This window comes from Bombina bombina, chromosome 7, assembly GCF_027579735.1.
Source record: "Bombina bombina isolate aBomBom1 chromosome 7, aBomBom1.pri, whole genome shotgun sequence".
Lineage (NCBI taxonomy): Eukaryota > Metazoa > Chordata > Amphibia > Anura > Bombinatoridae > Bombina > Bombina bombina.
This window is the reverse complement of record NC_069505.1, coordinates 506292152-506305372: the sequence shown is the minus strand read 5'-3', so window position 1 is coordinate 506305372 and position 13221 is coordinate 506292152. Positions and strand designations below refer to the sequence as shown.

General features: G+C 37.5%; 1 long non-coding RNA gene across 2 annotated transcripts in view; it reads left to right on the top strand.

Annotated features, from left to right (window-relative positions):
• The window catches only part of LOC128666908 (uncharacterized), a 270415-nt gene extending 257645 nt beyond the window's left edge, over positions 1 to 12770 (top strand). For both annotated transcript variants that reach the window (XR_008403279.1, XR_008403280.1), the window contains exon 3: positions 12123 to 12770. This is a non-coding gene — a long non-coding RNA (uncharacterized LOC128666908). The remainder of the gene's footprint in view (positions 1 to 12122) is intronic.
• Positions 12771 to 13221: the final 451 nt, after the last annotated feature.

The following is a 13221-nucleotide window of genomic DNA, read 5'->3' as shown; positions in this document are numbered from 1 at the left end:
CTGTTCTCTTGCTATTAAATCAGCCTAGTCAAAATATTTTTTAAACAGATTAACATTGTGTTTGCTGCACTTGTTTTTCAATGGATAAAATCCACCTACCACTTGCCTTATTTGGAGGAGCCAATTCAGGCTTATTTCTGCAGACAACAAAACTAGCCACGATTATTGTGTTAGTATAAATTAGATTGTTTTGCAGTTGTTATCTAGCGAAGCTAACTAGGGACATCTATGTAGCAGGGTTAGCCTTGATAAGTCTGCCGGGTGCATTGACAGAGAATTAGAACATCCACAATTATCAGAGCTAGACTACATGAAAAGCAGCAAAATAAATGTATGACAAAGTTGTTTTAATATACATAACTAATAGGGTGACCATATTGCCGCTTTAAAAGGGGACATATGAAAAATACATATGTCAGGGTTCTTATACAAAACATTTCTTTAAACAGCCCTGAAACCAGCCCTGACATATGTATTTTTCAAATGTGTCCCTTTTTAAAGCAGCAATATGGTCACACTAATAACTAAACATTTTGTATAAAAATGTCAGTGTTTACTGTCAATTCTATCTCCTAATATTCCTCTGGACCTAATTACAAGATAAGTGTGAAAAACTGGCATTATGGTATCACATGTTCACTTTGCCTAAGGACTAGAATGTGGCACTTTACAAAGCACTGAGATATACAAGAGGGCGACAATACCCCCCCCCCCTTTCATAATGGTTTCACCCTATGGATTACCCCTCCCTATAGTGATGTTTTCCAGATGATAAATATTTAGATAGTCAACATATTTAAAGGGACAGTCAACACTACAATTGTTATTGTTTAAAAAGATAGCTAATGCCTTTACTACTTTGCACAACCAACGTTGTTATATTAATATACTTTATAACATTTACATCTCCAAATTGCTGTCTGTTTCTAAGTCACTAAAGACAGCCTTTTATCACATGCTTTTTATATGCTTTTTACAACAGGAGACTGCTAGCTCATGTGACCATAGATAACATTATGCTCACTCCCATGGAGCTGTTCAGGACACAGCACAGATTGGCTAAAATGCAAGTCAATAGATAATAAATAAAAAGTCATGTGATCAAGGGGATGTCAGAGGAGACTTAGATACAAGGTAAAAAGTGTATTTCTATAACTGTATTGTTATGCAAAACTGGGGAATGGGTAATAAAGGGATTATCTATATTTTTAAACAATAACAATTTTGGAGTAGACTGTCCCTTTAAATGTTTCTCTCTTATATAGATGATACACATTTTTGGGCTATGGTTTCCCTTTAAAGGGACATTAAACAGAAAATAAATGATAGATATAATGATATATTCAAATCAAAGGTTAGCCTGAGAATAATATCTAGATTCTAGATATATAGTTTTAAAGGGGCAGTAAACCTAGCAAATAATGTTATATAATTCTGCACAAAGTGCAAAATTATATAACATTAGCTTAGCGCCAGCTTTCTAAAGCAAAGGATTAGAGAGATAATTTAGATTATGTAAACTAACAGTCACCTCCCTGTTTCTTTATCTAATCTTTCCTGCTGAGGACTATTATGGACAGATAAGGTTTGCAAACAATGTCAGTTTAAGGAAAATAACAATGTTAAAGGGACACTGAACCCAATTTTTTTCTTTCATGATTCAGATTGAGCATGAAATTTTAAGCAACTTTCTAATTTACTCCTATTATCAAATTTTCTTCATTCTCTTGGTATCTTTATTTGAAATGCAAGAATGTAAGTTTAGATGCCGGCCCATTTTTGGTGACCAACCTGGGTTGTCCTTGCTGATTGGTGGATAAATTCATCCACTAATAAAAAAGTGCTGTCCAGGGTCTGAACCAAAAAAGGCTTTATATGCCTTCTTTTTCAAATAAAGATACAAAGAGAATGAAGAAAAAATGATAATAGGAGTAAATTAGAAAGCTGCTTAAAATTGCCTGCTATATCTGAATCAGGAAATAAAAAAATGTGTTTAGTGTCCCTTTAATGATGGTATATGCCACACTTTGCACACTTTATCGGTCCCTAATTTCCAACATGGCGACGCCCATTACTTTGGAGAAACTCAGGGGAATTGCAGGAAAGGGGCACAAAATATTGAAAGTATATTGCAAAGTTTTTTTTTAACTCACCCATTTAAGCATTTTATATTATAATCTTGCAGTTTATATGGCCATTATAGTAAAAAAATGTCATGCTCTCGTTCGTTAAACTCATAGGTAAAGTTAGTTAAACTCATAGGTAAAGTACTACTGCAGAGAAATGCTGATCCCACTGATACAATCAACAGCACTAGCCACACGACCCTGCTGCGCAACTAGCACTGCTGATTGACTCAGCTGCAGTTTATACTTGGAACCAGCAGTTCTCTGTGTCTCTTGCATGGTACTTTACCTATGGGCTTAAACCCTTTGCAGTGATTAATCACATATATTTTTCACAATGGCCCTTTAAATGTGCTTTAACACCCTTAACAACTGTTCATTTACACTGCTACCAGTTACTATGTACTCAGCGCAGTAGAATTATATAATTAACACGTGCATAATAAAAAGACAATGCAATAACACTTACTCTGAATTTCAAATAAGAAGTAGATTTTTTTTCTAACAAATTAATAAATTACATTTTTCTCCCATTTTCAGGCCCCTGTATCATGTGACAGACATCAGCCAATCACAGTCTAGTATACATATACCCTGTGAGCTTGTGCACATTCTCAGTAGGATCTTGTTCCCCAGAAAGTGTGAATATAAAAAGACTGAGCAAAATTTGATAATTGTAGTAAAGTGTCTGCTGCTCTATCTGAATAACGAAAGTTTATTTTGACTTGAGTGTCCCTTTAACCCCCTAATGACCACAGCACTTTTCCATTTTCTGACCCTTAAGGACCAGGGCTATTTTTCCATTTTTGCGGTGTTTGTGTTTAGCTGTAATTTTCCTCTTACTCATTTACTGTACCCACACATATTATATACCGTTTTTCTCGTCATTAAATGGACTTTCTAAAGATACCATTATTTTCATCATATCTTATAATTTAATATAAAACAATTATAAAATATGAGGAAAAATGGAAAAAAACACACTTTTTCTAACTTTGACCCCCAAAATCTGTTACACATCTACAACCACCAAAAAACACCCATGCTAAATAGTTTCTAAATTTTGTCCTGAGTTTAGAAATACCCAATGTTTACATGTTCTTTGCTTTTTTTGCAAGTTATAGGGCAATAAGTACAAGTAGCACTTTGCTATTTCCAAACCACTTTTTTTCAAAATTAGTGCTAGTTACATTAGAACACTAATATCTTTCAGGAATCCCTGAATATCCATTGACATGTATATATATTTTTTTAGCAGACATCCCAAAGTATTGATCTAGACCCATTTTGGTATATTTCATGCCACCATTTCACCGCCAAATGCAATCAAATAAAAAAAATTGTTCACTTTTTCACAAATTTTTTCACAAACTTTAGGTTTCTCACTGAAATTATTTACAAACAGCTTGTGCAATTATGGCACAAATGGTTGTAAATTTTTCTCTGGGATCCCCTTTGTTCAGAAATAGCAGACATATATGGCTTTGACGTTGCTTTTTGGTAATTAGAAGGCCGCTAAATGCCACTGCAGTGAAGGGGTAAATTAGGGAGCATGTAGGGAGCTTTTTGGGGTAATTTTAGCTTTAGTGTAGTGTAGTAGACAACCCAAAGTATTGATCTAGGCCCATTTTGATATATTTCATGCCACCATTTCACCGCCAAATGCGATCAAATAAAAAAAACTTTACATTTTTTCCAAATTGTAGGTTTCTCACTGAAATCATTTACAAACATTTTGTGCAATTATGGCACAAATGGTTGTAAATGCTTCTGTGGGATCCCCTTTGTTCAGAAATAGCAGACATATATGGCTTTGGCGTTGCTTTTTGGTAGTTAGAAGGCCGCTGCGCACTACACGTGTATTATGCTCAGCAGTGCAGGGGTTAATTAGGGAGCTTGTAGGGTTAATTTTAGCTTTAGTGTAGTGTAGTAGACAACCCCAAGTATTGATCTAGGCCCATTTTGGTATATTTGATGCCACCATTTCACCGCCAAATGCGATCAAATTTAAAAAAATAGTCAACTTTTTCACAAACGTTAGGTTTCTCACTGAAATTATTTACAAACAGTTTGTGCAATTATGGCACAAATGGTTGTAAATGCTTCTCTGGGATCCCCTTTGTTCAGAAATAGCAGACATATATGGCTTTGGTGTTGCTTTTTGGTAATTAGAAGGCCGCTAAATGCCACTGCGCACAACACGTGAATTATGCCCAGCAGTGAAGGGGTTAATTAGGTAGTTTGTAGGGAGCTTGCAGGGTTAATTTTAGCTTTAGTGTAGAGATCAGCTTCCCACCTGAAACATCAGACCCCCTGATCCCTCCCAAACAGCTCTCTTCCCTCCCCCACCCCACAATTGTCCCCGCCATCTTAAGTACTGGCAGAAAGTCTGCCAGTACTAAAATAAAAGGTATCTTTTTTTTTTTTAAATCTTTTGTTTAGCATATTTACATATGCTGTTGTGTAGGATCCCCCCCTTAGCCCCCAACCTCCCTGATCCCCCCTAAAAACAGCTCTCTAACCCTCCCCCTCTGCCTTATTAGGGGCCATCTTGGGTACCGGCAGCTGTCTGCCAGTAACCAGTTTGCAAATAAAAATGTTTTTTTATTTTTATTTCTTTTTTCTGTAGTGTAGATCCCCCCCCCCCCCAAGACCTATCCCCCACCCGCTCCCAGATCCTTTAGATTTACTTTTTTAACGATTTTACCCCCCTTTCTCCCTCTTCTAAAAAAAAATAATTCTGTAGTGTAGCAATTCCCACCCGCTCCCTCCCCGTGAGCACCCCCGGCGATCCCGCCCCCCTCTCTGACATAGACCGCATCGATGGCCGCCCACCCGCCTCCCACTTCAGCTCCCACCCTCCAACGAATGCGGCCATCGATATCCGGTGCAGAGAGGGCCATAGAGTGGCTCTCTCTGCACCGGAGAAGTAAAATTTGTTATTGCAGGATGCCTCGATATCGATGCATCCTGCAATAACCGGAAAGCAGCTGGAAGTGATCAGGATAGCTTCCAGCTGCTTTCCAGACCGAGGACGTGCAGGGTACGTCCTTGGTCGTTAAGTGACTTTTTTTAGAGGACGTACCCTGCACGTCCTTGGTCGTTAAGGGGTTAAAGGATATAAAACCCAAAATGTTTATTTTATGGTTCAGATCAAGCATGTGATTTTAAACAATTTTCTAATTTACTTCTATTATCATTTTTTCTTTATTCTCTTGGTATCTTTGGTTAAAAAGCAGGTTAGTAACCTTAGGAGCCAGCCTATTTCCGGAACACTATATGGCAGCAGCTTTGCAAGAATGTTATCCACTACCTAGGTATCTCTTCAACACAGGATATCATGGGAATGAACTAAATTTTATAATTGTATCCTGTCTGAATCACAAAATAATTTTTTTTTGGTTTCATATCCTTTTAAAGTGCCATAAAACAGGTTGAGATCTGTGCATATCCTAAAAGGGCTAATTAAGTAAAAATAGTTTGCATAAAAAAATGTTTAAAAACTGCTGGCAAGTATTTTTTTTTTAAATTTAAAAATAAGCAACATGACTTGCATAGCCATTCTGTCTGGAGTTGTCTAATCCACCCCCCTATCAGTGTTTAGCATCAGAAACAACAGGTATTGTATTTCACATTAGCTTATTTGCTTCTAGGCATGCTCCAGCAGATAATGAGTGTCTACTTCTGAATTCTACCAAAATCAAAGGTAGATATTATTATTATTATCATCATTTATTTGTAAAGCGTCGCCAAATTCCGTAGCGCTGGATATATGATATAGATACAGCCTTATAAGGAATTGTGTGTGTGGGGGGGGAGTTACAGCTGCACAATTCGGAAACTTAAAAGAAAGGGTTAATGGCGAGGCACTGCAGTATAAATTTGCAGGTAACGTAATAAAAGTGCATATTATTATACTTTGTCTCTACCCCAATTTGTTTTATGTCCCTTTAAGTTTGTATCAAGACAAGTTGCATATTACATTACATGGTTGTATAGTGATTTACAGTAAGAAAGGTCCCACCTGGCTTCCTATACAACTAATATTCACTAATACCAAGAGATCTTTGTTTGTGTGTACGCCAGTAGCCCCTGGGAGATTCCCTTAGAATATGGGGATCTCCGTAAAGTGTGCAGCCCTTCCCTATTTTGTATTCTTGTCATTAAGCCGTGATTAGTCATCCTGGTAATAAGCGTCTCCTGCGCCTGCAGCTAGAACTCACTATAGGAAGAACCCAGGATTTCCCCCTCTACAAATCTGATCCATCCGGGAAAGAGGCCAGCGTTTGGAATACAGGGAAAGGAAAGGGGGTGGCGGAGAAAGGAAGGGCCTGCTGGAATGTGTGTGCTAAATACTCAGCAGTAATCTAATATACACTATAAAGTGAGCAATACTTTGCAACATCCGACTGGGAAATGAGCCAGGAATTAAAATACAGAACTAGTAAAGGAAAGAGGAATGTTCTGCAGGAAGGTGGCGGATAAACAGCAGGACTGTCTCCACTATAGTGTAAATGATAAAAAAAGAGTGATACTCTGCAGATCAGTTTAGTAAAGGAGTTTGTTTAGCTGCCCGGAACAGAATACAGGGAATGTTCACATATAAACAAGGAAATATACTGAGGGAATGAAAGTGATATACAGTGTCGGAGATATTCTGCAGTAATGTGTGTTATGCTCACAGAGCAAGAGTCTGCAGTAAACGTTCAATAAAGGAGCCAGGGATTAGATTAAAGGGACACTAAACCCACATTTTTTCTCTTATGATTCAGATACAGCAGCAATTTTAAGCAACTTTCTAATTTACTCCTATTATCAATTTTTCTTCGTTCTCTTGGTATCTTTAATTGAAAGCAGGAATGTAAATCTTAGGAACCTGCCCATTTTTGGTTTAGCACCTGGGTAGCGCTTGGTGATTGGTGGCTAAATGTAGCTAAATGTAGCCTCCAATCAGCAAGCGCTACCGAGGGTGCTGAACCAAAAATGGTCCGGCTCCTATGCTTACATTCATGCTTTTTCAAATAAAGATACCAAGAGAACAAAGAAAAATTGATAATTGAAGTAAATTAGAGAATTTGAAATCGCATGTTCTATCTGAATCACAAAAGGAAAAATTGGTTAGTATCCCTTTAAAGGAATAATAAATGAGAGTCTGCAGAAATGTATAATACACAGCAATACTCTAGTATTAGTGTATGTATAGATACGGTAGTTGTGTGCAATACTCTGATACAGTGATGTAAATAGAGCAATATTCTGCAGCATATAACAGTAGTTTATAACACAAGAACAGAAAATAGTGAGAGAAATGCTCTGCAGCAATGTGTGTAATAAAATGTAAATAGAGAGATATTCTGCTGATCAGTTCAGTAAGAGATCAAGCCTATACCAGATTTTGTTGTGTCCGTAAAAAATAGATGTGACATATAGATATATAAAGAATTCAAGCTGCCTTTTATTTGCTATCAAGTGCATAATGAATTGTATGTATGTGTGGGATCAAAGGTGAACTTTGTGTTGTACAGCAGGAGAATGAAAACTTTATGTGTAATTGTGGGCTTATAGCTAGAGAAGTGCATTCGAGATTCAGGCGAATACAAATTTGTCCAAATTTTCTTAATTCTGATACATGAATAGTCAAATACATTATTGGAAGAACTGGCAAAGAATGAAGGATTGTTTGACAGAATCGATTAGTTCATTCATCCATACTGTTTGGTGGCAAAAAACGTGCAGGAAGGGCGGGGAGGAGTTATGTTGTTTGGTTAATTAGCTCCTTTGTTTGCAATGATGTATGGAGGGGGGGGGGTCTGACCATTTTTTAGTCCATCGTCCCCTGTCCAATCCTGCCATAGTAATACTAATGATTGATGTTAGGGACAGCCACTCAGGCGCTAAATGTTGGATTTTAGTCATACAGGCTTGTCCAATCAAGCTTTAATCTTGCATAGGGAGGTGGGAGACTAGATGAGGCTCAGACATTTGTAATCACTTTAACTAGAGCTATTGTCACATGCAGCTGTGTGACTTATATGCCTGTTAGCTATTCATTGACTCAAATACAGTGAGAGAGTTGTATTTTCTGTTAAAAGGGACAATAAACTTTTTTTTTTTTAAAGTTTTCCCTTCAAATAGTTATAATATCTAACTATGCATAGCAGATGCACTTTGGAAGCATTTTAAATTTTGTTCCCAATTTACCAACTCAATCCTTCCCTGGCCGCACATGAAATCCAAGCTTTTTTTTTTTTTTTACATGTGTAATACATACGGCTTCAATATATAAGTAGTGTATATATCAGTCAGCTAGGACAATTGCGCATGCGCAGGAGATAGGAGAATGTGTGCTATCAAATTCTACGAAGACACATCTTCATCCCACATGGATGAAATTTGGCCAAACTGAACATTTTCTGACTAAACTAATTTTCAGCATGCACATGTCTACTTACAACCGTCTGGTGTAGTAAGTACGTACATAAATGTAATTCAGAGATTGTATGTGCATCATAAGTGTAAAAGAAAACACTGCAACCTGAGCAGTTAATCCATGCGTTTTGCACTGAAGTATATGCAAAGTCTCAAGTCTATATCAATAATTACATACCTGTAAATCTGTTGTCACTTGAAAAGAAAGTGTGTTTTTTGTACTTGTCCCACCCTGAAGAAGTGCAGAGTTTGCAGGGATGAAACGCGTTGTTTCTTCATAGAGAAGGTCAGCTGGCCTTTTTTTGCATCTACTACATTTGTTTTTATACCTTTTTTTTTAAAGGGACATAAAACCCACAATTTTTCTTTCATGATTCAGATAGAGAATACAATTTTAAAAAACGTTTCCAATTTACTTCTATTATCAAATTTGCTTTGTTCGCTTGTTATTCTTTGTTGAAAAGATATCTAGATATGTATAGTGCACATGTCTCTAGCAATACATGGCAGGAAATAGTGCTGCCATCTAGTGCTCTTGCTAATGTATAGCATTGTTGCAAAACTGCTGCCATATAGTGCTGAAGGAATGTGCACACTCCTGAGCAAACAATCTTGCTTTTCAACAAAGGATAACAAGAAAATGAAGGCAATTTGATAATATAAGTAAATTGGAAAGTTGTTTAAAATTGGATGTTCTATGTGAATCATGAAAGAAAAATTGTGTTTCATGTCCTTTTTTAAATAAAAGTTAATTTTTCAGTGCCCCGGTTCCCCTTCTGGATATCGCAATTTGGGATGACAAAACTGAATGCAGAAATTAGTGTATTAAAATGTGAAAATATACTGCAGCAATGTGTGTAATATGCAGTGCAAGATGTATATTGTAAACAACTGTCCAATTTACTTGTATCATCAAATAGGCTCATATGCTAATTTCTAAGCCCTTGAAGGCCACCTCTTATCTCAGTGCATTTTGACAGTTTTTGACATCTAGACTGTGCTAGTTCATGTGTACCATATATAAGATTGTTCTCATTACCATTATTATTATTATTTAGGAGTCAGCACTGATTTGCTAAAATGCAAGTCTGTTAAAAGAAATGAAGTAAGGGGGTGCTCTGTCGAGAACTCCAATTCCTCGAAAACTCCAATCTGACGTCGCTTCCGGTGACTCTTCTATTTTAATATCTGTTTTGCCTCTGTCTGGGGGGCGCACCGCAGATCCTCTGGCATACACCCCAAGTAAACCTTTACGTTTACAAGGGGGGCTTCACCCCTCTTGAACCCCCCCCCTCCCCCCAGGCGGAGGCAAAATAGATAGTGAAGATAGGCGATTACAGTGCCCATTTGATTGGTTGTGAATCCTGTCACTTACTGGAAACGGACCAATCAGATGTATGGAATCACCGGAAGTGACGTCAGATTGAAGTTTTCAAAGTATTGGAGTTCTCGATAGAGCAGGGTCAGTCTGTAGAGGCTTTAATACAAGATAATAACAGAGGTAAAAAGTATATAAATATAGCTGTGTTGGTTATGCAAAACTGGAGAATGGGTAATATATAATAGGGATTATCTATCTTTTTAAACAATAACAATTCTGAAATAGACTGTCCCTTTAAAGGGACAGTAAAGTCATAATTAGACATTCATGATTTAGACAAAGCATACAATTTTAAACAACTTTCCAATTTATTTTTTATTTAATTTGATTCCTTCTCTTGTTATCTTTTGTTGAAAGCTTTATCTAGGTAAGCTCAGGAGCAGCAAAGAATCTAGGTTCTAGGTGCTGATTGGTGGCTTCATATATATACCGATTGCCATTGGCTCACCCATGTGTTCAGTTAGAAACCAGTAGTGCATTGCTGCTCCTTCAACAAATGATACCAAGAATTGGAAAGTTGTTTAACCTTTTAGCACCGTTATTGCGCTGTATTCCGTACAAACGGCACTGGGCTTTAGCGCCATTAGGACGGAATACAACGTCATAGACGTTTGGCTGTCCTGAAGCCAACGGCGCTTCCTGGATGTGATTGCGGTATGGAGGGCGTGCCTACCATCATAGGGACGCCCCCCTGACCCAATCCCATAATTAAAATCTCGCGATCGCGTGCTCGATCGCGAGATTTCAATTTGTTTACATCGGAACAACGTTCCGATGTAGACATTATGACCCTGTCATTAAAGAGTTAAAATTATGTTCTACCTAAACCATAAAATATTTTTTTTAAGGTTTCATGTCCCATTAAGCAGTGTGTGTAATATACAGTGCAGGAGACATTATGCATCAATGTGTTTAGTACACAGGGGAAATAGAGCGATACACTGCAGCATGCATCCAGTTAAGGTACCAGGGATTATAATACAGGAATAATAAATAGAAAACAAACAGTCTGCAGGAATGTGTGTAATAAACAGTGATACTTTGTATAATTTATCCAGGAGCTCATAACACAGAAACAGAAAATAGGTGGAGTAATACTCTGCAGAAACGTGTAAATAAAGTGATATTCTGCAGAAGAGTTTAAAAAACAAACAAACAAGGTCAAGCCGGAGCAGATTAGAGGAATGTGTGCATATAAACAAGGAAGTACACTGCGGCAGCATGCGTAATATACAGTGCAGGAGGCATTCTGCAGAAATGTGTATAATATGCAGGGGAAATAGAGCAATACTCTGCAGCATGCGTCCAACAAAGGAAGCAGAATATAGGAATAGTATAGTGTCTGCAGGATTGTGTGTGTGTGTTATAAACAGTAATACTTTACTACGGAGTAAACAGAGATAATCTCAGGTTATGTGCAATGTTCTCACACTTACTGCATTGTAAATAGAGCAATCCTCTGCGGGATTTATCCAAGAGCTGATAAGACAGGGGCAGAAAATAGGTAGAGCAATGCTCTGCAGCAACCTGTGTAATAGTGTACACTGTGTTATAATCTGCATTCAGATCAGGAAGGAGTTTAGGCCGTGGGATTTTGTAACTGAACACGGGAATTTGTGTATTAAAGGGACGGCAGACACTAAAAAATGTTTTGTTATGCGTAGTAAACAACTTTGCAATATACTTTCATTAAAGGGACAGTTAACACCTTGGTCATTTTAGAGTCTTACCTTAAATTAAGCTGCAAATAGCCTCCTGCACCTTTTCTATATCATGCAGCAGGAACGGTAAAAAGTTATTTTAAAATGGCGATTGTTTCTGGCCACTTTGAAATGACTGCCAAGGTCCGCCCACTGATGACATCACAATCCGGGCTGCATATGGTGTCCAATCACAAAAAGCTCACTAGTTGGATTCAACAGACTGTCAATGCTATTTAGCAGAGTGCCTAGATGCAGCCCAGACTGTGATGTCATCAGTGGGCGGAGCTTGGTAGCCATTTCAAAGTGGCCAGGAACAATATTCATTTTAAAATAACTTTTTATAATTCCTGCTGCATGATATAGAAAGGGTGCAGGGGGCTATTTGCAGCTTAAGGTGAAGGTTTAGACTGTCCCTTTAATTATTTTGTTTCCTTTTCATGCAGTTTAGCTCTGAAATTGTTTTTTTTCCCTTCTATTTCTTAGAACTGGAAATGGACCCTGCTGACTTCTCAAGGCGAACCCTGCTACATATGTGCCCCTAATTGGCATCAACAGATAAATGCAAAACAATGCTGTTGATACTAATATAACGACTGGGCTATCTTCTTCTGCAGCAAGCCCGGATTGGCTCCTTTCAATTAGGGAACTAGTGGGTGGAGTTGTTTTTTTGAAAAACAATTGAAGCAAGCAATGTTGTTTAAAAAATGTTTAGACTTGGCTAGTATGTTATTTTATAGCAAAACAATATGTCTGTTCATGCATCGCTTGTAATTATAAGGTGTTTAGTGTCCTTTTAAATACATTGAAGCAATGTGTGTACTGTACCTGAATGAAGGAATTAGTTTATTAAACAAGGAAATGCCCTGCAGTGATGTGTGTAATATACAGTGCAGTACTCATTTTGTAGCATTGTATATAATACACAGGGGGTATATAGCAATACTTTAAAGCATGCATCCAATAAAGAGGCATTAGATAGACGCAAATGATAGAGGAATGATCTGCAGAATTGTCTGTGTGTGTAATAAACAGTGATACTTTACTACAAGTTAAAGGGACAAACTACTCCAGAATTGTTAATGTTTAATAGAATAGATAATCCCTTTATTACCCATTCTCTAGTTTTGCATAACCAACACAGTTATAGTAATACACTTTTTACCTCTCTGATTACCTTGTATCTAAGCCTCTGCAGACCGCCCCCTTATCTCAGTGCTTTTGACAGACTTGCATTTTAGCCAATCAGTGCCCTCTCATAAGTAACTCCACAGACGTGAGCACAATGTTTATCTATATGGCACACATGAACTAACACACTCTAGCTGTGAAAAACTTAAATGCATGGAGATAAGAGGCGGTCTTAAAGGGCTTATAAATTAGCATATTGGCCTACCTAGGTTCATCTTTTTTTTAAACTGAGAGATAGTCTGCAGTTATGTGTAATACTCTGACACGCTGAACAACACTCTGCAGCATTTATCAAAGAGCTCATAACACAGGCACATAAAACAGGTGGAGGAATGCTCTGCAGCAATATGTGCAGTAAAGTGTAGATAGAGTACTGCAGATCGGTCCAGGAAAT